General features: G+C 43.0%; 1 non-coding gene and 1 pseudogene across 1 annotated transcript; one reads left to right on the top strand and one right to left on the bottom strand.

The window, feature by feature from the left end:
- Positions 1-237: 237 nt before the first annotated feature.
- Positions 238-25,455, bottom strand: part of LOC135701221 (uncharacterized) — a 38,042-nt pseudogene continuing 12,824 nt past the window's right edge.
- Positions 8,377-8,458, top strand: TRNAS-GCU (transfer RNA serine (anticodon GCU)). The gene has a single exon. It is a non-coding gene; the product is annotated as a tRNA-Ser (tRNA).

Below are 25,455 nucleotides of genomic sequence, written 5' to 3'. Positions count from 1 at the left end.
TTACTACAGTGCTTTCCACAACTTATCGCCCATTGATTCGTGATAAGATCCCAATATTCAAAGGTTCACCAACAATTGTAAGTTTAATGTAAGAAAGTATCCCAGCTACATACTAATAAAAGTTTATTCTAGCTTAAAGCTTACCACCACGAAAACCTGGTTTGCTATTAAAGATTGTGGAAAATCTATCCCCGCAACAAGCCGATTGGATGATGTAAAAGTATCATATTCTTTTCATCACCGCTGGCCATTGGCCAGCGGGGCAAACGACTGGGTAATGCGTACCACCAGTACCGCGAGTACTTGAAGGATAAAATAGACCCCATTAGTGGTCCATTAGCCTCTTACCCAGTAACTCCTATCCCTACCTCCTCGTGGTGTCTCCTGGGATATGAGCAACCTTAGCGAAGATCGGGTAACCAACCCCGGTGGGAGCTTTGGTCATATGCTGACAGGGAAGGGGGCCCCTAGCGGGTTCGGCCTACACGGCCTGAGCGTCTGTTCACCATGGAGGTGCGGCTCAAACAGCGTCTGACTGGCATCCAGCGGCTGAATAAGAAATGCTGTATTGTGTCAGCTAAATCTAAGATGGCAGCCCCATCTACACAATAACTGAGCGTCTGTCCACCATGGAGGTGCGGCTCAAACAGCGTCTGCCTGGCATCCAGCGGCTGAAACAAGAAATGCTTATCCCCGAAAGCTATACCCAAGATGGCAGCCCCATCACGGCGGATAAGAGACCTTAGGCTAACTACCTACTGTCCCCGAAACTTTACAACTGTTACAGAAACCAATAGAGAAAGATCACGGACTGATATTACGGCAACGACTTTTAGCGCAAAACAACGGACAAGAATTGGAACATGGAATGTACTAACGCTAGCCCAACAGGGGAAGCTGGCACAACTCGCCAGCGAGGCTCGACGCATGAAGCTCGAAATCCTGGGACTAAGCGAAGTCCGTTGGCCAAACTTTGGAGAACACAAGCTGCCGTCGGGACAGGTACTACTCTATTCTGGTATTCGAGGTGAAAACGCTCCCCGCCACCGTGGAGTTGGTTTCCTGCTTAGCGCCCAAGCAAATGCGGCGCTCATCAAGTGGGAACCTATCAATGAGAGGATAATCGTTGCCAGATTCAGAACGCGGGTTCGTAACCTAACCATAATCCAATGTTATGCGCCAACCGATGCTGCCGAGTTACAGGACAAAGAGAACTTTTACAGTCAACTGAATGCAGTCGTGGATAAAATTCCGAGAGGTGACATCAAGATCTACATCGGCGACTTCAATGCGAAGATCGGCTCCGACAACACGGATTATGAGCGTGTCATGGGGCGCCATGGTCTTGGCGAAATGAGCGAAAACGGTGAGCTGTTGGCAGAGTTTTGTGGCAATAACGACATGGTGATCGGGGGTTCGCTCTTCCCCCATCGACCAGTGCACAAAGTCACGTGGGTTTCCCGTGATGGACATACCGAAAATCAAATCGACCACATCTGCATCAGCCGAAAATGGAGAAGGAGCCTTCTTGACGTTCGGAACAAACGCAGTGCCGACATCGCGTCTGACCACCATCTCCTCGTTGGAGAGATCCGCCTTCGTATCGCGCGGGTCCAGCGGCGGGAGGAGCGGCTCGGACGGCGATTCAACACACGCCGATTGGAAGATCCAGCAGTAAAAAGGTCATTCGTCGAGGAACTGGAGACCAGAGCTGCGGATATTCCTGATGGTGGCAGCGTAGAAGAGCAATGGACGGCGATCAAGGATGCCTTTACTGAAACGAGTGAAAACAACCTGGGCGAGCTGCGCGCTCAGAGAAAGGAGTGGATCACGGATGACACCTGGAGGAAGATAGAGGAGCGGAGAAATGCAAAAGCCGCGATAGAGCGGGCGAGAACCAGAGGAGCGAAGAACCAGGCCCGCCAACTGTATTCGGCTCTCGAGAAGGAAGTGAAGCGCTCGTGTAGGCGGGATAAGCGAGCGTGGGTGGACTCCCTAGCCGATGAAGGTGAGAAAGCCGCAGCAACAGGCGATATCCGTCTCCTCTACGATATCTCACGACGCCTGAGTGGAGCAAGGATGAATCCTAGGATGCCAGTGAAGGACGCGACTGGTCAGTTGCTCACCGACCCCACTGATCAGCTGAAACGCTGGTTTGAACACTTCGAACAGCTTCTACAAGTTTCGTCGGTCAACCAGCCATCAACATCTCGGCATGAACCGCCAAGAGTGCGACGCATCACTCGCGTCAATTCTGAGGCGCCATCCCTACCGGAGATCGAAGCTGCTATCCGAACCATGAAATCCAACAAGGCTCCCGGGGTCGATCGCATATCAGCAGAGATGCTCAAAGCTGACCCCATGCTATCTGCACAAATGTTGCATCAACTATTCTGCAATATCTGGGACACCGCGACTTTTCCGGCTGACTGGATGCAGGGCGTCTTAGTGAAGGTCCCAAAGAAGGGGGACCCAACTGTATGCGATAACTGGCGTGGCATTATGTTACTGTGTTGTGTTCTCAAAGTTCTATGCAAAGTTATCCTCAACCGGATACAGGAGAAGATCGACGCGACTCTCCGACGGCAGCAGGCGGGATTCCGTGCTGGAAGATCCTGTGTGGACCATATTGTCTCGCTCCGCATAATCTTGGAGCAGGTCAACGAATTCCAAGAGTCCCTTTACTTGGTTTTCATTGACTACGAAAAAGCTTTCGACCGACTCAACCACGAAAACCTGTGGGGCGCCCTAAGGCGCAAGGGAGTTCCGGATAAAATCGTCAACCTCATCGAAGCTCAGTATGAGGCTTTCACGTGCAGGGTGCTGCACAACGGAGCCCTATCTGACCCTATTCGGGTAGTCGCTGGAGTGAGGTAAGGATGTATTCTATCACCGCTACTGTTCCTCATCGTAATCGACGAGATAATGGTTGGTGCGATCGACCGTGTGCCGAACCGTGGGTTGCTCTGGCAGCCTATTACAATGGAGCATCTAAACGACCTAGATTTGGCGGATGACGTTGCTTTAGTATCACAACGGCGTTCTGACATGCAGAGTAAGCTCGACGATCTCGCCGAACGCTCCTCAGCGGCAGGTCTCAACATCAACGTCAGCAAGACTAAATCGTTGGATATCAACACGGGAAATCCATCCAATTTTACGGTAGCTGGTCAGGAAGTGGAGAAGGTTGAAAGTTTCCAATATCTTGGCAGCCAGATAGCGTCGGACGGCGGAACCAAGAGTGACATAGGTGCACGGATCAAGAAGGCAAGGGCTGCTTTTGCGAGTTTACGAAACATCTGGAAGTCAAATCAGATTAGTCTCCGCACGAAGATCCGAATTTTCAACTCTAACGTGAAATCTGTACTGCTGTACGCTAGCGAAACATGGTGCGTATCAGCGGAGATCACACAGAAGCTGCAGGTGTTCATCAACCGATGCCTGCGGTATATAATTCGTGCTTGGTGGCCTCACAACTGGATTTCGAATGCCGAGCTCCATCGACGGTGTCACCAGAAGCCGATATCGACAGAAATTCGGGAACGTAAGTGGAGGTGGGTTGGCCACACTCTACGGAAGAGCGGAAATGAAATCTGCAAACAAGCGCTGGATTGGAATCCAGCCGGACATCGCAGCAGAGGCAGACCCAGGGGCTCATGGCGGCGAAGCCTAAACAAGGAGATTAAGCAAGTCGACCGGAATTTGACCTGGGCCCAGGTCAAGGCGAAAGCAAACAATCGCCCAGGATGGAGATCTTTCACGTTGGCCCTTTGCGCCAGGGATGGCGCTCAGGACACTTAACTAACTAACTAACAACAAGCCGATTGCTGAATTTGTGTATGGGCCCAAATTAGGGACACTTAGGCCGACATTACATACATTTCCCCTATATGGATTCGGATCCAAAAGCTGTTGAGCGCACTTTTATTTTGACTCCTTCCACAGGAGCATTTCGTTTGTCCACAAGTCGAATTGTAAAACGAGCGATTCGAACTTTCAAACGGGCGATCATATCTGTCAAACGAGGTAAGACGCAAACCAAGGCAATATAAATTATACGAGTTTGTGTCCTTGTTTATGGTGTGACGTATTTTAAATATGGCGTCTTGGGCACGAATTTGAAAGTCCTAGCTTGTATAAGCTGTCACTTTGGTTCGTCGGTGTCAATAAGCCACTTGAAACGAAATTTCGCTGACCGTTGATACTTCTCCACCAAGCTTCTTAAGGTTTCCCTTCACAATTGATCAGGATGTTTCGAATTGTGGACAGTAACGTCACAGACAAACAGACATAACATTTAGAAGAAAATTCTTCAAAAAATATCGTCAAGCGTATTTTGTATGCGCACTAGCACCATCTATCATCCATATTCCCAAGCATTGTTTTTCAACCGTACCATCCCTCGTTCATGCAATTTTTTCACTAGTTACTTTTCCCTTGTTCTTTCAACGCGTCAAATGTGTTGAATAAAAACAAAACAGATGGAAGTCAGTGATGTCGGTTCTACGAAATTTTCCGTAGATCTATAGAATTGATTGAATTTTGCAGAAATACGGATCCGTAGGAAATATTCACAGAAGCTAAGACTTTTTTTTAGGGATCTGTTTTGTTTGTTTATTGTGATTTTTTCTTTTGCTGGAAAGAAGTTTTTAAACGAGGTAATGCATCACTTATTAGTGCCCTTTCTAAATGTAGATGTGTCAATGTAATATGTATCAATCAATGATAGTCATGGTGAACATCAATAACTGGTAAAAGTTGATTACCATTATATTACAGTCATCAACATGATTTGTTCTCGAATTCTGTGTACATCGTACTACGTAATGTTAGGAACGGACTGACTATTGTGCAGCAGTTTTGATGTAATATTCAACAACTTTTTTTGTAATCGTCAGATGTGGTATGTGTCATTTTCAAGCGCTGACATCTACTAACTAGACGTGAAAAAGAACTGGCATCACTGATAAGTTCGAAATGTGGTGGCTTGCTCAATGCTTCAGTGGCGCCACCATGACAAATGCAAGCACATTCCCAACTAAAACATTATTTGCGATGAATGTGATTGTGAGATGTTGTGTCTGTTTGTCTGTGCTTACGTGTTAGACGAATTACAATATTTAGACACTGGGCAAAAATTGACAAAACCGCGACTAAATTGAATATCTCGGCTGCCAAACGGTTTCAGTCAAAATGTTATACATATTCTCAAAGGAAAATTTCTGCTGAATCGATTGGTGGTTGCGTACCGAGATGGAGGGCCGAGATCAACACGAGTTCCTGGAAAAGTAGGAAATGCCACTATCTATCGACATTATTGTACATTTTACTTATCGTATATTGTCCTAGAACCTTGCGATTTTTTCTATATTCTTCAGAATCAAGAGATCAAAGCACATTTAATATGGAAAGTATATTTTGGGGTAAAGTGGCCATATTCTGGTTCTCCGGATAATCTAGATGACCAATAAAGTGGCCACATTATAAAAATAGTCCTAGATCCTTTGCGATGCATCCATATTGTTCAGAATCACGAGATCAAAGCGTATTCAATATGGAAACTTTATTATGGGGTATAGCGGCCATAGGACAATTTTTATAATGTGGCCACTTTATCGGTCAATTCAGATTATCCGAAGAACCAGAATATGGCCACTTTACCCCAAAATATAGTTTCCATATTGAATACGCTTTGATCTCTTGATTCTGAACATCATAGAAAAAATCGCAAGGTTCTCGTACATTTTTTATAATGTGGCCACTTTATCGGTCGTTCCGGATCCTCCTTTAGGCCAGTAAAGTTTCCCTGAGGGCGTATATGGTGTCTTTACACCATATATACTTAGTACTATCAATTTCCAGTAATATACGTTAAGTAAAGTGTAAAATTATGCCGGTAGATAGTGGCATTTCCTACTTTACTGGAAACTCGGATTGATCCCGGCCCTCTATCTCGTTACGCAAATGTCTCCGGCCAATGAGACCACCACCAATCGATTCAGCAAAGTTTTTTTCTTTGAGAATATGCATAGTAAATGGGTCTAATGTTGGCCTATTGATCTAATATTGGGCCCATCGCTTAAAATCTGCTATTTATCAATTTTATCTAGATGAACGCGTCATTCGGACGGTACTAATGGATATTTTTGGTCGCTATTGAAAATTTAGTCGATTGCTCAATGGGCCCAATGTATGGGCCCAAATTAGGGACATTTAGGCCATTTCCAGGTCCATTTCCTCTATAACATGTTGACTGAAACCGTTTGGCAGCCGAGATATTCAATTTAGTCGCAGTTTTGTCAATTTTTGCCCACACAGCAAAAAAATAATTTTGATATCACATCAAAGTGGATGCACTACAATCATGTCGAAAATTTCATGTAATTTTTATGACCACATAAATAAACAAATGCAGTAAAAGCAGCGTAATGTCAGTTCATGCATTGTATTAATGATAATTTTGTCCTTTTTAGCAAGTAATATTACACCATATTTTCGACATGATTGTAGTGCATCCACTTTGACGTGATATCAAAATTATTTTTTTGCTGTGCACTGTGCCATGCGTTGCTATGCGTTACGCTATTTTAGCAACCTCTACTATAACGTAGCAACCGCACCGGGGGTTGCTATTCAATTGCGCGAAATAACAACCTGCCTCTCGGTGAACAGCGGGTTATCAAATTTGGTAACGCGATAGCGACCGACCCAAGCGATGCTATTTGTGACATGTCATTTTTTTTTTCAACAGAAAATTGTTAAAAATCACTTGCAATGATGATACATTTATGAATGAGTTTTAATCTGGGACCAGGGACAGCGAAGCTCTGGCCTCTGGCAGTTTTGTTTATATATTTGTCGATTCATTTTTAGAGTCGGTAAAGTACAAGTCGATAAAGTAGAATATTGTAGAATATTGAACTTTGATGTGCAAAGCTTTTGATTTCACCATATGAGGCACATAGAATCCAAGTGTGTCACAATTCAAATCCATAGTGTTCAGGCATGGTTCATAGCATAAGATTCACACATGAAGTGGACGTGTTTCACAATAAGCGCAAAATTAAGTGTGAGACACATGATGATGAAGTGTTTAATTTTTTGAGTGTACCAACTGAAAAAATACAAATGGTGTAGATCAAAGTATACATAGGATTTTTCGTTATTTTTTAATGTCATTATACGTTATGTTATTTTATGACGAAATACTTTGAGGTTTCATTAAAGACATATGAGTTTGACAATCAATAATTTAAGGTTTGCATAATTTGGTGTGGATCCGTTTTATAAAGTGTACAGTCCTTATAACGAAAGTTTGAGAGCTTGCGACAGGTGTGTTATAGGGATTGATTGAAGGGTTTAACGGCTCTTTCAGTCTTTTTACTGCAGCAAAAACGTTGTATTGCTTCAGAGTTGAAGCAATACAACGTTTTTGCTGCAGTAAAAAGACTGAAAGAGCCGTTAAACCCTTCAATCAGTCCTTATAACTTTACTCAAGCGCATCTGTCAAAAGTTCTCATTTGTGACTTTCATGCATAAAGTTAAAAGCATTTTATTTGCTAAAATAGCAGAACATGTTATTCTATCTACTTAAATTCCGCGATTCAGTGATATTACATGGATTTACTAGCATTGCGTCAAACAGTCCTGAACAAATGAACATTTAGGATTTCTTGTCTTAGCAAAAATTATCATAGTTTCTGAGGATAATTTTTTGATATAGGGGAATTTACGTATTCTCGTCAATCTAAGCAGCGTCTGCACTTCTACTAGCATTTTCTCAGCGTCACGCACATATATGATGTGTCTGTTTGTTTACATTCATCTGCTGCTTGCTTCTCTATCCATTCCAATCGACAGAATTTTTCAAAACGTTTTGAAAGCGTTTTTACAAGGCTCCAAACTTCTCAGGTGAGTGTGACTATTGTCGGCAGCCTCTTTTTCTTCGGCAACCTTCCCATGAGAACTGCGTGTTAACCAGCTGTTCTATTATCGGCAACTCGAAATCAACCCCATTTTGTAGTGCGTATGCTTTATTTGAAGAAAAATGTAGCATTACTGGATTGCTCGATCGTTCAAATATAATCAGATTGAAGCTGAAAGGCTAAACAATCGTTTGGACACATTCAGGGAAGTGCGTTGATGGGAAAACATAGTGAAATTAACGTTTAAATTTTGGTTGCCGAAAACAGTCAATGGGTGCCGAAGCCAACATTTACCCTATTAGAGATATTGAAAAGCTTTAAGAAACATTGTTCTGATAGGTACTTCTCTTTACGCAATAAATTTCAAATTGCCTCAAATGAACTTTCATTTGTGTACAGTTTTTGCAACAAATTGTTTTACTTTCTAGTGCAATGGACCTCTTTCAACAACGACGAGGTGGCCGAGAGGTTAAGGCGTTGGACTGCTAATCCAATGTGCTCTGCACGCGTGGGTTCGAATCCCATCCTCGTCGATATATTTTTGACGAGCTTTTTATCGTGGTACTGGAATGGAAGATGTTGGGAATGTTTGATGAAAGCAAAATAAAATTTGATTAGTACAGGTTATTAGGTGCTGTGACAGAATTCAAGAGGTGCGTTGATATATGCGTCTCAATGATTTTATTAATTCGATTATTACGAAATTTTGCGCGAACGTTGAGCACTCTGTATGGTGAGTGGAGATATCCTAGTGTGAAGTAGAGATACGTTTTGAATGAATATGATTTACAGCAACAGCACTGAACCGTATCTCTGAATTAAAATCCAATATCGATGCATAAATTTAGATTTTCACCATTAAATACAATTTATGGATCAATGTTAATTGCATCAAAAATTCCCAATTGCACTGCCGCATACTATTGGTTCAATCATTCCCGTTCGAACCTAATTATTTATTTAACACTGCCTTTCTGCAGACCCTGCCAGCAGCCGGATAGCAGACAAGCACTGCAGCGTAACACCGGTAGCACAGACTGGCCTGAAGGCAATCGAAAAAAAAATGCATTGCCAATGCAAGCTAGCAACGATAGGAGCAGCAGCAGTAGCAGATTACCCACCTTCCTCCTTCTTTTGTCAGAATGCACCAGCAGCAGAACAAACTCAACCGACCAATCTGCCTGCCTCTCTACCGATGATGCGTGACGTTTTTGTTTGCCTCCGTCCTCCTAAAACTAAACTGTTCACGAGCGTCAGCCGTGTGACAGCGCGCAGGACTTGCATGCAAAATAGTGCAGCATTCAGTAAACAGCCGTTTCATTGAAATGCATCGAGCAGCAACGATACAGCAACTATAGTTTGGGCTCATTGTTGGTGTTGTGCACCGAAAATTGCACCTTCAGCGGTGGTGCATACAGTAGCACCATAATTTGCCCTCATCGCACATTCGTGCCTTTCGTAGACCTACTACACATTGCGTGCTTTGCGACGATTTGGACACGTCCCTGATCCAGCGTCGTGCGAGTGATGAAGTGCAACCGGAATTTGCTGTTTGGCCTGCGGGGTGGAAATTGGTAGTTTTTATTTTCTTCTTCTTCGTTTGATTCAGGATGGCGCAGAGGAAATCAGCTGAGAAATGCGATAGGAAAAAAATGCAGCAATGTTTCAGCTTGAACAAGTGGTAGTGAGTGAAGAACTTGTTGGTATAGAAAGATTTCAAGCTGTTTTAAGACAGAGGTTCGTATATGTGAAATACATATTTTGGACTACTAAATATTCACGCGTTTTAAATTTATTTTTAATCACCATCTTTGGCATAGGATCCACACAGACTGAATTTTCGGGACTTAATTCTATTATTAAAAACTAGTTATTAAAATCAAAAGCATCACACACATCATTGAACAGTCTGCAACATTTGTCGCGTGGATTGTAATAACCAGGGCTGGCAAATATCATTTTCAATGAAAGATCTTACGTGATATTTACACAGATACTTCGGTCACTATCATCGGATGAGAAAACGAATTTTTTGTCATGACAGATCGTAACAGTGGTGTAGTCATCGTAATTACTAGCTCATTTTTTGCTATTAATGTTCCTAGTTCCAAGGAAATCTTAATAATATATTCACTCTTTTGATTACATACAGTTGCTTGCTTAAATTCATCCAAATCGTTTAGAAACGTTGATGTCAAAACCGCATAAGAGTTATTCTGATGAGTGCTTGATCATTGGTAAATGACAAGAAAGCTAATGATAGGTAGTTTCATCTCGTGATAGTGAGAGGGCCTGTTTTCTCCAGAGTCGATGTTATAATAAGAGTCCCGCCAAGAGTGAAGCCAGAAGTACCAATCGAACTGTCAAGCAGGGGTACCAAACGAGCAAAGTAAATAAACATCATTGTTCCCACAGCCAGTGAACTACAAGTATTACATTCATTACTGACAATATTTTAGTAATTTTAGATGAAAAACATTTCTTCACTTTATTTAGTACATTGTGGTATTTATAAGTTATACCAAGCACTTGTTTGAACCTTTTTCAGGTTCTATAATTGTTTTCGTCTCCCAGAAGCTCCGTTATCGACATGAATTTTTTCACTTCTAAATGAAAGTCATCCGATGCTAACGCAAAAAATCTGGTTGCCGTCTACACTGACGAAAAATAAATCACAAGCAGTGCTGCTTGTTCGCAACAATTTCTCTTGGCGGGACTCTTATTATAACATCGACTCTGGTTTTCTCATTGTCAAATGACGGCCGTGATATTTACCAGCTCTGGTTATAACCATAAGCAGTACGGTGTCCAGGAGTCCACTAGAGGTACGTACTGCGGAGATGACGGACTGAACCGTGGAAGTTGATATCCCGGAGCACACTACTGCAGTCAATATGATTACTAATAATGTCAAAAATAAATAATCTTTGCAGGAAGATTCGGTGACTCGAAAGTGTTTGCAGTCCAATAAGCGCTCATCTGTGTTCGTATGGTGGTAGGTTATCGGGATTGGTTCATGCAAGCTGTCGTAAGACAAATCTGACAGAAAGTTTCTGAATGCTTTCGATGCGCGATATGTGTACAGCATGATATGGAGCGCAGATTTGTATTCCATATTCAAGGACGCTACTGTTGCGAACGCGACATTTGCTAATCAAGCAACATCATTAATTATCAAGGAAAGATCAGAGTATGAAAAAACTACAATGGACATGGGGGTTGTACGCAATGGTGACGTAGGACTACGTGGTCTTATTTAATGAATCTTATTTGTTAATTGTAGCAGGAGCTTGTGTTTTGAGTAGGAATAGGAATGTTAACGGGGTTCTCTCTGTTAATACACTTTAGTATGACGCGCTTGACCTAGCTGGCCCACAGTGACTCACAAAGAGCTTCTGATTCCGATCAATAGCTGTGCAGCTTCTTCGTCCTTCCATGGATGGTCATGTGGGCTGCAGCTCGCTGCTTGCAGGCAGCCTTTCGTTGTGTACTGGAGAACAGAGTTGCGACCTATCACAATCACGATCGTCAAACAGCTGATGGTAGTAACGCTTAGTACATTCCTATCAATGTGCTTGTCGAAGCACTCTCCATGACCATCCATCAAGTTGACGAAATAAGTAAAAACTACAAGGGACAGCCCTACGGGGTTGTACGCAATGGTGACGTAGGACTACGTGGTCTTATATAATAATTTTTATTTGTTAACTGTAGCAGGAGCTTGTGTTTTGTGTAAGAATGGGAATTTGAGCGGGTTCTCTCTGTTTATACTCTTTAGTATGACGCGCTTGACATAGATGACCCAATGGCCCCGATCAATAGCTATGCGGCTTCTTCTACCTACAATGGTATGGAGGCGAACCAGCCCAAGTCTGAAAGCCTCCCTAATAAAGATAAATAATAATAATAATACCTACAATGGATGGTCATGAGGACTGCAGCTCGCTACTAGCAGGCAGCCTTTCGTTGTGTATTGGAGAACAACACCACTCACCACGCGGTGATTGAATAAACACCGTTTGATGAAACTGGATGGAATTTAACTTTGAAATCTTTGTTACGGAAACCGCTTTTCGCAGGCAATCGGTGATAATTTTAATTATCATGGCAACAGTTGCACATTCGTGCGATTTTCAATAGTGACATTTTGAAAAATAATAAAGTCTTAAATTTCACAGATGTGTAGAAATATTTCTGTTCGATTGGTGATAAAATTATTGAAATTGGTTCATGGGCAGCTGAGTTATTAACGTTCAAAATCTTTCATAATGTTGTTACATGTTCCATTTTCGGTTTTCACAATGTGAACCCCCATATAGAAATCAAAGATGTAGTCCTACGTCAAAAGCAACTGGTGAATGTCGTCTTCGGTGTTGACCCATCACCGATCTGGTCATTCCCGACAATCACGACACTCATTTGTGCTCGTTTTGAAGCAGTTTCTGATTTACTTGCTTATGTGAGTGTGTTGGTGAGTGAGCCCAACAGCTTCCGTTTAATTTTGCCAGCTTTGTTTGTAACTCACACAGTCACGGGTGCCGAGTCGAACTTGGAATGCGTAGGCATTGTTTTCATTTTCTCCTGTTGTTTCCCATTTTCTCATCATCGTACTGCAGAAGTCTTCACTGTTTTCGTTATGCTTTACATCATCAGCAGCGAGTGTTACGTTTTGCCAGTGAAGAGCGACCATTACTGGTGATTTTTGTTTTCCATGGCTCTACCTCTCATTGCTTGACAAAACGTTCTGTCAGCGATAGTCGGTTGATGCGTTGACGAGTGTCGAGTGAGTGTTTTGATGCCGGCGCCGGTGGTGTAGTGGTAAGCGTGACTGCTTTCTAACACCCCAATGGGTCTGGGTTCAATCCCAGCCGAGGTCGGTGGGATTTTTCTGAGGCATAAAAATCTCTGGTCACGTCTTCCTTCGGAAGGGAAGTAAAGCCGTTGGTCCCGGCCCATGTGTGTTGAATGGGTGCGATATCCTACGCAGGTGTGGAAGCTGCCTTCCTGCACATTCGATTGCCGTCAATGGATGGCAATCGATGTCCGTCGGTGATTGGCACTAGATTGCGGAACAGAGACCGACGTTAAATAAAGGAAATAAGAAGAAGAGTGTTTTGATATTTTGCATCCCTGCTGGAGAACACCACCAGTCATCACGCGGTGATTGAATAATGGTGAGACCGGATGCAATTCAACTTTGAAATCTGTGTTAGGGAAATCGATTTTTGCAGGCAATTGGTGATAATTTCACATTCGTGCAATTTTCAATAGTGACATTTTGAAAAATAATAAAGTTTTAATTTTAACAGATTTGTAGAAAAAATTCTTATCGATTGGCGCATTAAGAATTAAAATCCATCATCTCTGGATCAAAATCAGACCACTTTCATGCCGCGACCAACTTTGGTTTTTGAAATTGCACCCCCAATGTTGCCTTCAAGAACATATATATTTAAAATACTAAGTTATATTTAAACATATCTAGATAGAGCTGGAATTAGGCGTAACAGCTTTTGTGAACAATTACTTCTCTCGATGATTTTAAGGAATTCAAGGCACGCCCACACAAACCACCAATACCGTCGTGTAGGGGATGTCTTATCCTACCTGATGGTGATGTTGATTAGCGTGGGCGAGCCTCGACTTTCAAGACATCATCGAAAGAAATCATTGTTTACAAAAGCTGTTACGCCCTAATTCCAGCTCTATCTTGATATGGGAACTGACATCCGTAAAAAAAACTCGTTTACAAATTTATGGTGATGGTTGAGTAATGTTGAGTTATTAGAGTCTTCAACACAGATGAGGCTGGTGAGCTGTATGTTGTTTGCAAAGAGGGTGACGCGCTTGGTATACCGTATGCGTGATAATGTTTGCACCATTCAACAATGTCAAAATTAAAAAAAATCTCAAAGATTTCGTTTTCGAGTTTTTTTTTTAATTTATTTAAAGGGGGATGTTTCTTAGAGTCTTAAACTATGTTAATCATCGATCGATCTTCGACTTGCTGCAATTACGGCCTCGACACGCTTCCGGAATGCACGGCAGGTTCTAATAATGTAGTCTGGATCCATTTCTCTCCAGGAACGGGTCAATGTTTGTCTGAGGCTTGCTGTACCCTAATAAAAATTGTATGGTTAATTTGCTTAACGACGTGTTCTGAGTATCATCCAAACCATTTGTTGAATAGTTCGATGATTTGGGTTATCGTTCGTTTATGGTTATTTTTTATTAGGGTACTCGGGTGGCGTTTAGAACAGGCCTTGGCCTTCATGACGCGCCATATTGAGTTATCCAGCGGATTAAGATCGGGGCTGGATGGCGGCCACATATCCTTCGCCCAGAACGAAAAATGTTCCTGCAACCACTTCTAAGTGCGGTTCGAGGAGTGGCGCTGAGCCCCATTTTGTTGATATACAACATTTGGCTTCGGACCGCACTGTTCTTTGATCCACGGAAGAACATACTTACTTAAAATCCCGATGTAGACCTCCGTGTTGACCTTGTCGCCTTCTGGAATGAACACCGGGTCCATTTTTTGCCACCAATCCAAACACCATAACGCTAGCAGGATGCTTGGTCAGATACACGTTCTTGTGCTTATCGGCCACGTCTTTTACCGGAAGAGAACTAATATACCGGTCGGTTCTGGAATTTGATACGGGATCGACATGCTCTCGTCGATGAACAGGATTACCGGATTTTTTCGCTTAAGGAAGTTCAAGATTTTCTTGCATCGTTCGAATCGTAGCTCCCGGATGCGATTGGTAATCATGTGAGTTTTTTTCCGTGCCCTCGACTTCGCCCCGCAATCTTCCTTTACCATCTTCCGTGCCGCAAAGTCACTGATCCCGTGTTCCTTTGCCATTTTCCCTATTGAACGCACTGGATTCACCCGAATCTTCCTTTTGATAGCAGTGATAACCCTCGGAACCCGAGCTGACCTTGGACGACCTGTGGCCACCTTCGCGGATAGTTGTCCTTTATTTTCTCGGTCTAAAACCCTTTTGAAAGTCCACCGGGACACTCCCACGGCGATTAAAATGTCTATGAATACGCTGCCGCTTCGTCATGGTGCAACTGTCAAACTAAGTAAATCATTTTCTTTTATACACAGCCTACTACGGTATGAGCTATAGGTTTCGTGCATGCAAAGAAAACCAAGGCATTGCATGCACAGGTGAAACAGGAACCTTATTTATACGATGGTGCAAACATTATCACGCATACGGTAGATGACCCACAGCGACTCACGAAGAGCTACTGATTCCGATCAATAGCGGTGCGGCTTCTTGCTCCTTCTATGGATGCTGCTTGTAGGCAGCCTTTCGTTGTGTACTGGAGAACAGTGTTCAACGCCACGCACCGAAAGCACTGCTGATACTGCTGATGCCGACGACCGGACACCACCACATACGGTGATTGAAACTTAATCCGATCAGCGATTGAGGGCAGCCTTGATATCTAGCTGCTTGCAGGGAACCTTTCGTTGTGTACTGGAGAACACCACCACTCACCATGCGGTGATTGAATAAACACCATTTGGTGAGACCGGATGGAATTCAACTTTGAAATCAGTGTTAGGGAAGTCGCTTTTTGCAGACAATCGGTGGTAATTTTAGTTTTTTTTTTTTTATAATTACTTTATTTGTACAGGCTCAATCGAATAAACTTTACAGAGCCGAGTTATCCTTTGCGTTATACATTATTACTGTCTTAAATTTAAAGTTAAAGGAACTGGACCGAGTACTCGCGGTTGTCTCGAGGTTAGTGGAGATTTACAATTTTTTGGATGGGAAAAGGGAAGAAGGAGGTTTGAAATGTGGTTTACGATACAACTATTTAATTAATCCTAAAGCATGAAATTATTTCTATTCATCTTGAAAACAAACATTGAAAAAAAAAACCCACACGTACAAAATACAAACTAAGCACAAGGTTAATCAAACTTACAATCTAAGGTTAATATCCTTAAAGTAAACATATATGAGTTTCATAAACTCCAGATCGCGTCTAGCCAAAATATCCCGAACTGGAACATTAGGTTGTCTACCTCGAGCCCGAAGGGAATCATAAAAATGTGATCTGACTCCACGATACTCCGCACAAGACCAAAGGATGTGATCAGCGTCCTGGTAACCTTGTCCACATTCACAGAGATTGCTGTCTCCCAACCCCACACGGAACAAGTGAGCGTTTAGACAATAGTGATTGGACATGAGACGAGACATCACGCGTATGAAGTCTCGACTCAAGTCCAACCCTTTGAACCATGCAAACTTCGACACCTTAGGGATAATTGAATGTAGCCATCGTCCCAAGCTCCCTTCACTCCATTGATGTTGCCAGCTAACGAGCGACTGCTGACGATAAATAGAGAAAAATTCACTATAGGCGATCTGTCGATCATAAATGTCGCCTTCCATAGCGCCCACCTTCGCAAGTGAATCCGCCTTCTCATTGCCCAAAATTGAGCAATGCGAAGGGACCCACGCGAAGGTAATGATGAAAGAGCGCACGGATAAAGTACTAAGCAGTTCTCGTATTTTCAAGAGAAAATACGAGAAGTGCTTTACCGGCCTAATGGAACGGATAGCCTCGACAGAACTGAGACTATCCGTAAAAATAAAGTAGTGGTCTGGAAGAAGTGAAGCAATATTTTCCAAGGTGTAGTGAATTGCTGCCAGTTCAGCCACATACACAGAACAAGGAGCTTCAAGTTTTCGAGAGGCGCTATGAAATTCATTAAATACACCAAAACCAGCGGACTCCTCTATTAGAGATCCATCTGTGAAAAACGTTCTTGCAGAATCAACATGGCCAAACTTTGCAGCGTATAATGACGGAGCAATCATAGGACGATGATGCTCTGGAATTCCGCGGATTTCCTGCGTCATAGATAAATCAAAATTCACTGAATTGCCGAAATCGGAGAAGATTACACGATTGGGAATATTTCTTGAAGGGCTGACATCCTGTGTTAAATAAAGGTAGTACAAAGTCATAAAACATGTTTGAGGATTTAGCTCCAGAAGCTTCTCAAAATTTTCGATCACCAGTGGGTTCATTACTTCGCAACGGGTGAGGAGCCTAAGAGATAACTCTGAAAAACGGACGGATAGTGGCAACATGCCCGCCAGCACTTCGAGACTCATAGTATGAGTCGAGTGCATGCATCCTAACGCGATACGAAGACAACGATACTGGATCCGTTCCAGCTTGATGATGTGCTTTTTAGCTGCCGACTGGAAGCAAAAACTACCGTACTCTAAAACCGATAGAATCGTTGTCCGGTACAACGTTAGAAGATCTTGCGGATGGGCTCCCCACCACGTTCCGGTAATTGTTCGGAGAAAATTGATCCTTTGTTGGCATTTTCGTCTCAGATACTCAATGTGGGATCTCCAGGTGCATTTTGAATCGAACCAGACCCCGAGATATTTAAAAGACATGGAATGAGTGATCGGTTTACCCAAAAGTTGAAGCTTCGGTTGTGCTGGGCTATGCTTCCTAGAAAAAACGACCTACTCAGTTTTCTCCGTGGAGAATTCGATACCTAGCTGAATAGCCCAAGTAGACAAATTGTCCAAGGTATCCTGTAAGGGTCCTTGCAGGTCAACCTCTTTTGGCCCTGTGATAGACACTACGCAGTCATCTGCAAGTTGTCTCAACGTGCAATTGTCACTAAGACGTCTAACGTAGAAATTGTACAAAAGGGGGCTTAAACATGAGCCTTGGGGGAGACCCATGTAGCTAAATCGAAAAGCTGTAGAGTTTCCATGAGAAAAGCTCATATGTTTTTCTGACAGCAAATTGTACAAAAAATTATTCATTAATGGAGACAATCCACAAGCGTGGAGTTTCTCTGAAAGAACTTCAACGGATACTGAATCAAAAGCCCCCTTGATATCCAAGAACACAGAAGCCATTTGCTCTTTCTTAGCAAAAGCCAACTGAATTTCCGAGGAAAGCAACGCGAGACAGTCGTTCGTTCCCTTACCCCTACGGAAACCAAATTGAGTATCTGAAAGAAGGTGGTTCGTCTCAACCCATTTGTCGAGGCGAAAAAGGATCATTTTCTCCATCAATTTCCGAATACACGACAGCATCGCGATGGGCCGATACGAATTGTGATCCGACGCGGGTTTATCAGGCTTTTTAATGGCTATCACCCTTACTCGTCTCCAATCGTCGGGAACAATATTGAGCTCCAAGAACTGATTGTACAAGTTCAACATGCGCCTCTTAGCGACGTCTGGGAGGTTTTTCAGCAAGTTGAACTTGATTCTATCAGATCCCGGGGCAGAATTGCCACACGAAAGGAGAGCGAGTGAAAGTTCCACCATTGAAAAAGGCTGACTGATTTCGTCTACCGAATTCGCGGTTTCGCGAGGAATCAACTGCGACGGCACGGAATCCGGACACACTTTTCGCGCGAATTTAAGAATCCATTGATCCGAGCATTCCTCGCTTTCGTTGTTAGTAGACCGGTTACGCATTCTTCGCGCCGTACTCCAAAGCGTATTCATAGACGTTTCGCGCGACAATCCGTCTACAAACTGCCGCCAGTAACCCCGTTTTTTGGCCTTGATGAGGCTCTTGAGTTCGCGTTCAAGAGATGTGTATGCGTTGAAATGCTCGCGTGTTCCGCGTTTCCGAAAAAGTTTAAACGCGTCGGACTTTTTACGGTAAACCTCCGTGCATTGTTGATCCCACCAGAGCGATGGTGTTTTCTTACGAATAGACGATCGCGGCACCGGTCGTGTTTGAGCTTGAAGTGCGCTGTCGACGATGAGATTAGAGAGGAAATTATATTCCTCCAACGGCGGAAGCTCTTCCACTGACGATACTGTATCGCCTATCGCGGATTGGAACTTAGTCCAATCGATGTTACGGGTTAGATCATACGCGACGTTAACGGATTCTGACGAGTTGAACCCACTGGCAATCGAAATTTTGATCGGCAGATGATCACTACCGTGCGGATCCTGGATTACATGCCAAGTGCAATCCAACGATAGTGAATTGGAGCAAAAGGTGAGGTCTAATCTGCTACCATTCGAGGATGGACCAGCCAAACGTGTTACTTCTCCATTGTTAAGGATTGTCATGTTGAAGTTGTCGCAGAGATCATAAATCAAAGTAGAACGGTTATCATCGTACAGCTCCCCCCAGCCTGTACCGTGGGAGTTAAAATCTCCCATGATCAACCATGGAGCGGGAAGTACCGCACATATGTCGAAAAGTTGTTTGCGATTAACAGAGACTCTAGGAGCAATATATACAGAAGCAATACAAAGGCTTTTACCTTTAATGGTAGCCTGACATGCGACAACTTCAATACCGGGGAATTCGGGAAGATTCACTCTATAGAAGGAATGGCACTTTTTGATCCCCAAAAGTACCCCTCCTCCACGTGAATCCTCACGATCCAATCGAATAATGTTAAAATCAAAAAAAGGGAGATCAATTTCTGAAGAGAGCCATGTTTCACAGAGGGCAAATGCATCGCAATTATTGTTATGGACTAAATACTTGAACGAATCTAATTTCGGAATAAGACTTCGACAATTCCACTGTAGAACAGTGATCAAATCCCCGACCTCGTTTGGAAAATTATCCATCGAAGGAGATGATAGCTGCAAGAAGGGGCCATTTTGAAGTCAATTGCTTCAAGAAGGATTTCACAGTCGGAAGCAATGTGAGGACAATGCTTTTCAGAGGATCAGAAATGTTGAGGTATTTGAGAATACCGTCCACAATGTCATCAAATGAGAACAGCCCAGATGAAGAAGGGGTTTCTGTTCTTAAAATTGGGGCATCAGGGGTTTTGGATGTCCCCGGAAGAGGTGGAAAATCCTGGGTATAATCAGTTCTGCGGAATCCAGGAGGAGTAGAAGTCTCCTTTTTTCCACCACTCCTTGATTTGGGCAAGCTGATTTGGGGTTCTTGATCTGCAACTTTCCGCGAACGGATGCGTTTTCGTTTCCGGGCAGAACCTTCCGGAAAACTGAAAGAAACTCCCTCCTCAGCCAAGTCAGAGCCAGACTCGTCATCTGACAAAAGAGCGAAGGGATTTGTCTCGTTGGTCGATGGCTTGGCTGTCTTAAGCATTTCTGCAAAAGACCGCCTGGAACGTTCCTTAAGGGAGCGTTTCATTTTGTCCCCGAGCTGTTTGTACGCCGGGCACGACGAGAGAGCATGAGGAGGAGTTCCATTGCAGTACACGCATTTTGGTGCAGTAGCTGCGCAGGCGCCATCCTCATGCTTCTCCCCGCATGTGGAGCAGCGTGCCTTGTTGCCGCAGTGGGAGGCCGTATGTCCCAACCGCTTACAATTCTGGCAGTTCATGACCCGAGGTACAAACAACCGCACAGGAAGACGAAGTTTTCCCAGCTCGATGTATTGAGGAAGGGCAGATCCAGAAAAGGTCACCCGAAACGAGTCTGTGGGGGTAAAACTCTTTTTACCCTCGCTGAGCGATACTGACTTCATTCTATGAACGGCCAGTATCTTTACCGGAGGAAGCAAGGGGTTCTTGAATCGGCCAACCGCTTGCTTCTCCAGTATCTCGGGGTTCAGGCTCGCCTCAGTGACCACGCCTTCGATCTCCACATCAGAAGCTGGAATGTACACCCTATATTCCAGTGTGAAAAACTGGGAAACAGCAATTTCATTGGCCTGTTTCAGGTTAGCGACGGTCACACGAAGTTTGTTGTGCCTAACCTTCGTTATTTCGGTCACGGCAGAGAATCGCTTTGTCAGATCATCAGATATCTGAACAACATTCAAGGGTTTGTTTTTGGGCTGAAAATAGACAACCCATGGGCCAGTCGAGTCATTCGGGTAGGCCCGCAATCTGGTGCTTTTCTCATCCTGCCCATTGACAGACTGAGACGACGAACCAGGGATGACATCATCATTATTCTGAGATGAATGGTCATCCATGTCGTCTTCTGACAAAACATCCATTTTGTTCAACTAGTGGGAGCGCAAAACGCTCTCCCACTGAACGCACAGACACAATACACAGAAAACACTACAAACACAGAAATACAAAATGAAAATTTAACTAATGGAGGAGGAAAAGAAACAAAAAAAAAAACAAAAACTTATCTGATAATTCTATACTTCTACCACCGAGCGTTATATGTGTAGGCGTGTACACAGATGGCTGGAAGAGACGCGCTGCGTGGATGACCTTCGTTGTGGTGCACTTGATCGAGGCTCGGTACTCAGCGCACACAGGCGCACGATGATTGATGAACGATGTAGATGTAGAAACGGGTGCTCACACTCGATGATGATGATACGTGCGCGGGTATGCGTAAGCGCGTGTGCGTGACCACGCAACGATGATGCCCAAATTGGTTCGCGAATTACCAATAGCACGGATTAATCGTTCCGAAAATGACACTTTCTACTACAAAAAAAACTCACTTTTCGATCAATTTACCGGGAACTATGCCAGGAGTCACTTAGTGAGAAAAAACTGATAATTTATATCAAGCGAATACCGAGAAAACTTCCAAAACAACGGAGCGCGAAACAAGTCGACCGTACTTCTTGCTAGGACGCAGTGAGATGGTAATTTTAGTTATCATAGCAACATTCGTGCAATTTTTAATAATGACATTTTGAAAACTAATAAAGCCTTAAATTAAGACTTTGATTAAATAAGATGCGTAGAAATATTTCTGATCGATTGGTGATAAAATTATTGAAATTGGTCCAGGGGCAGCTGAGTTATTAACATTCAAAATCTTTCATAATTTGGTTACTGGTTCCATTTTTGGTTTTCACAAAGTGTACCCCTATATAGAAATGAAAGACGTAGTCCTACGTCAAAATTGAATTTCAGACAAACCGTGTTTACTCGTAAAGTAATACCCCGTTCACATTACAGCGTATATCACGTGATATACGCTGTCTTGCAATGAGCATTCATACATCTAGTTTCCACTGGAAATCCTATGTATGAGTGCTCATTGCAAGACAGCCTATATTACGTGATATAGATTGTAATGTGAACGGGGTATAAAACAGGTACAGCGTCTTTCAAAGAAAGTGGAGCCAGTACTTTTTTTTTCCTTGATTTGTTTACCGTCGATCTTGTTTTCCGTGCTGAGCACCAATGCTACCGACGCCAGGGAGGCAGCTCCCACACCTGGACCCTACTTATCGACCCATCAACTCATGAACCGGGGACCAAGAGATGTTATGCCTCAGAACATCCCAGCGGCGCCGACTGGGATTGAACCCAGGCCAGAGCCAGTACTTGAATTGATGAAATGAAATTTTTGATGAAAATGAGAATAGCAGCTATCCGCTATTAAACGGGACCTCCTTCGAATGGGTGATATCAGTTGCTTATACTCCGTTCACATTACAACGTATATCACGTGATAAAGGGTGTTCACGATGAAATTGCCACACTATGAAATTGCTCTAACTTTTTAACCGTTGGGTAGAATTTAATGAAAATTTGGGTGGATTTAGTTCATAGTGCATTATTTACATCCTGCAAGTTTTAAAGTCCTGTGATCAAAACTCGCGGAAATGGAGTCGAAAGAACAGCTCGTGCGTGATAAAATCTTGCGCATTCATCACGAGAACAAGGATCTCTCGCATCGTTCCATCGCTAAAACGTTGGGAATCGCGAATTCCACGGTGTCGCGAGTGATTAAGCGGTTCGAGGAACGGTGGACCACCGATCGGAAGCCCAGAAGTGAAGGAAAAAGTATTCCGTACAACACCAAAAATCACAACCGCGTAGTTGGGGCCTTCAACCGAAATCCGAACGCCTCCGTTAGGGATGTGGCTAAGAAGCTGCACCTAAGCCGAAGTTTTGTCCAGAAGGCCAAAACTAAGGCTGGGCTTCGAACGTTCAAGGTACAAAAGGCCCCTAATCGCGACGAGAAGCAGAACAAGTCCGCCAAAACCCGTGCCAGGAAGTTGTACCTCAACATGCTGACGAAAGTTGAATGCTGCATCATGGACGACGAAACATATGTGAAGGCCGACTTCAAACAGATCCCCGGCAACCTGTTTTTCACGGCCAAGGATAAGTTCAGCGTTCCGGAGCATGTCCGCACTCAGAAGATGTCCAAATTTGCGAAGAAATTCCTGGTTTGGCAAGCCATCTGCACGTGCGGGAAGCGGAGTGCACCTTTCGTGACCCAGGACACGATGAACGGACAGGTGTACATAAAAGAGTGCCTCCAGAAGCGGCTGCTTCCTCTCCTGAAGGCCCACAACGTCCCAACAATCTTCTGGCCGGATTTGGCCTCATGCCACTACTCCAAGGACGTGCTGAAGTGGTATGCGGACAATAAGGTCAATTTCGTGCCGAAAATGTTCAACCCTCCCAACACTCCGGAGCTCCGCCCCATCGAGAAGTACTGGGCGATTATGAAGCAGCACCTTCTTAAACGACCTAAGGTAGTGAAGACAGTCGAGGAACTGAAGAAAGTATGGGTTTACATGCAAAAAACGGTTGATTCACAGGTTGTGCAGAATCTTATGGCCGGGGTTAAGGCCAAGGTGCGGGCATTTGCGTATGGACTGTAAATAAAATACGAGTAAAATGGTAAAATGAAGTTTAATAGTTATTTCTCAATCCCTGCAAATTTGATGGCAATCGGATGAAAACTCGAATTTTGCGAATCAATTTTGTGTGTGGCAATTTCATCGTGGACACCCTTTATACGCTGTCTTGCAATGAGCACGCATACATCTAGTTATCACTGGAAATCCTATGTATGAGTGCTCATTGCAAGACAGCGTATATCACGTGATATAAGCGGTAATGTGAACGGGGTATTAGTCATTTGACGAAGGCATGGATTCAATTTTTCAACTGTAGATTAAGTTTTGCAGCATCTCAGATGAATCAAGGAAAAGTAAAAAAAGTGTTTCGCTTCCTATGTCTCAATGCTCACAACACTCTTTTTGACGTTCTCCTATTCACCACCAGAGGTTGAATCGATCGTTTAGTTTCTATTAAAAAGGCCTATTGACAGTGACAATGAGCTTCGAATGAGAAAGGGGCTCTTCAAATGATGGTCATGTGAGAATTCGTTTACACAGAATTGATTGAATGGTTGTATTGGTTCATCTTCAATCTAGTTGTTTAGGTAGGTCTATGTCTGTTGCACTCAGGTCAGTTTAGCTTGGAATAGAGTTGTAGGATATGCGCTGCACGATAGATAAGCGCATGCCGGAAGGCCGTATATGAACACGTCCACATTTATATTTTTTTAACCTGAATTTGAAATCGTTGCAACGTGGATGTTTGTTACGTAAATTAAGAGAGAATGAAGGTGATAAATGCAGGAAGGAATCTAGTTTTTTTTAATGTTGTCCCATTTTCACCTACACACTAGATTAAGGAATTTTTTCTACTCAAGGATCATTTTCAGGATAGAATTTCGCTATATAAAATGGATTGTAGAATAAAGTTAGTTCATAAGTGATACTCATTGCGGCTGTATCGTTGTTTTCATCCGAAAACTCCTTGGTTCAAGAAAAACTTTAGATTCCCAAAGTAGAATAGGATATCACAATCAGTCTTGTAAACAGTCGACACTTTCGGTAGCGTTCACTAAGGGCCCTTATGTGAACATTATTGTTCACTCAGTGTTGTGAATGTGACCATGATTTTATTTCCTCGTCTATAGCTGTCATTTCAGAAATGAATTCGACAGTGAGCATTCATAAGGGCGTATACGCGATGATCGATTCTCTTCATCGATTTTCTCTTTTCTTAATAACTCGCTAGATTTAACGTTTGTCGGTGCGTTTATTGTTGCTTTTGAAAGCCAATACAACCTATTACAACTCTACATTGAACAAATTCTACAAAATTGTTTCGCTTAGCTGTAGCAATGCAAAGAGAAAAACGATGAAGAGAATCGATCTTCGCGTATACGCCCTTATGCATGCTCACTGTCGAATTTTTAGTTCATACTCGAGAATGAATTGAATGCTAATGTTTTCTTTCTTTTTATCGAACGTACACGAAAGAGGAATGAAAACATACTATCATAACTCAAGAGCAAATTTTCATTAGGTCGTAAGTAACATTTCAACTCACTTGAGAAAATCGGCTCCGATGATTTTAGAACTAATTTTTATTCCTATTTAAAAAGAAATCAATTTTATATTAACTAAATACTTCTAAACGATAATTTGTGCTATTTTTTTGCATCGCTGTGGTAAATATTCAAATTAAGTTTGATCATAATATGAGTTTTGTAAAAAATAAGATTATTCGACGTATTGGTTCACCAAACGCGCATACGACCTTTTCATAAGTCACTATGATAGGTTGCACGTTACTTTCATCTAGGCGTTACGCTGTTTTATAAACTGACATGTTGACTTACGTTGAGTGGGTTACGTTATTTTGTAAGCTGTCATGTTGCTTACGTCATGTTGGTTTCGTCGATTCGCTAAACACAAAAAAATTAAATGTTACTTACGTCAAAAGAATTTTAGCATAAAAATTATGCTCATTTTTGTTTTATTT

Source organism: Ochlerotatus camptorhynchus, unplaced genomic scaffold (genome assembly GCF_037179485.1).
Source record: "Ochlerotatus camptorhynchus isolate MF236.1 unplaced genomic scaffold, CSIRO-AGI_Acam_v1.1 ptg000151l, whole genome shotgun sequence".
Classification (NCBI taxonomy): Eukaryota; Metazoa; Arthropoda; class Insecta; order Diptera; family Culicidae; genus Ochlerotatus; species Ochlerotatus camptorhynchus.
The sequence above is the reverse complement of the archived record's forward strand: the minus strand, read 5'-3'. Positions and strand labels throughout refer to the sequence as shown.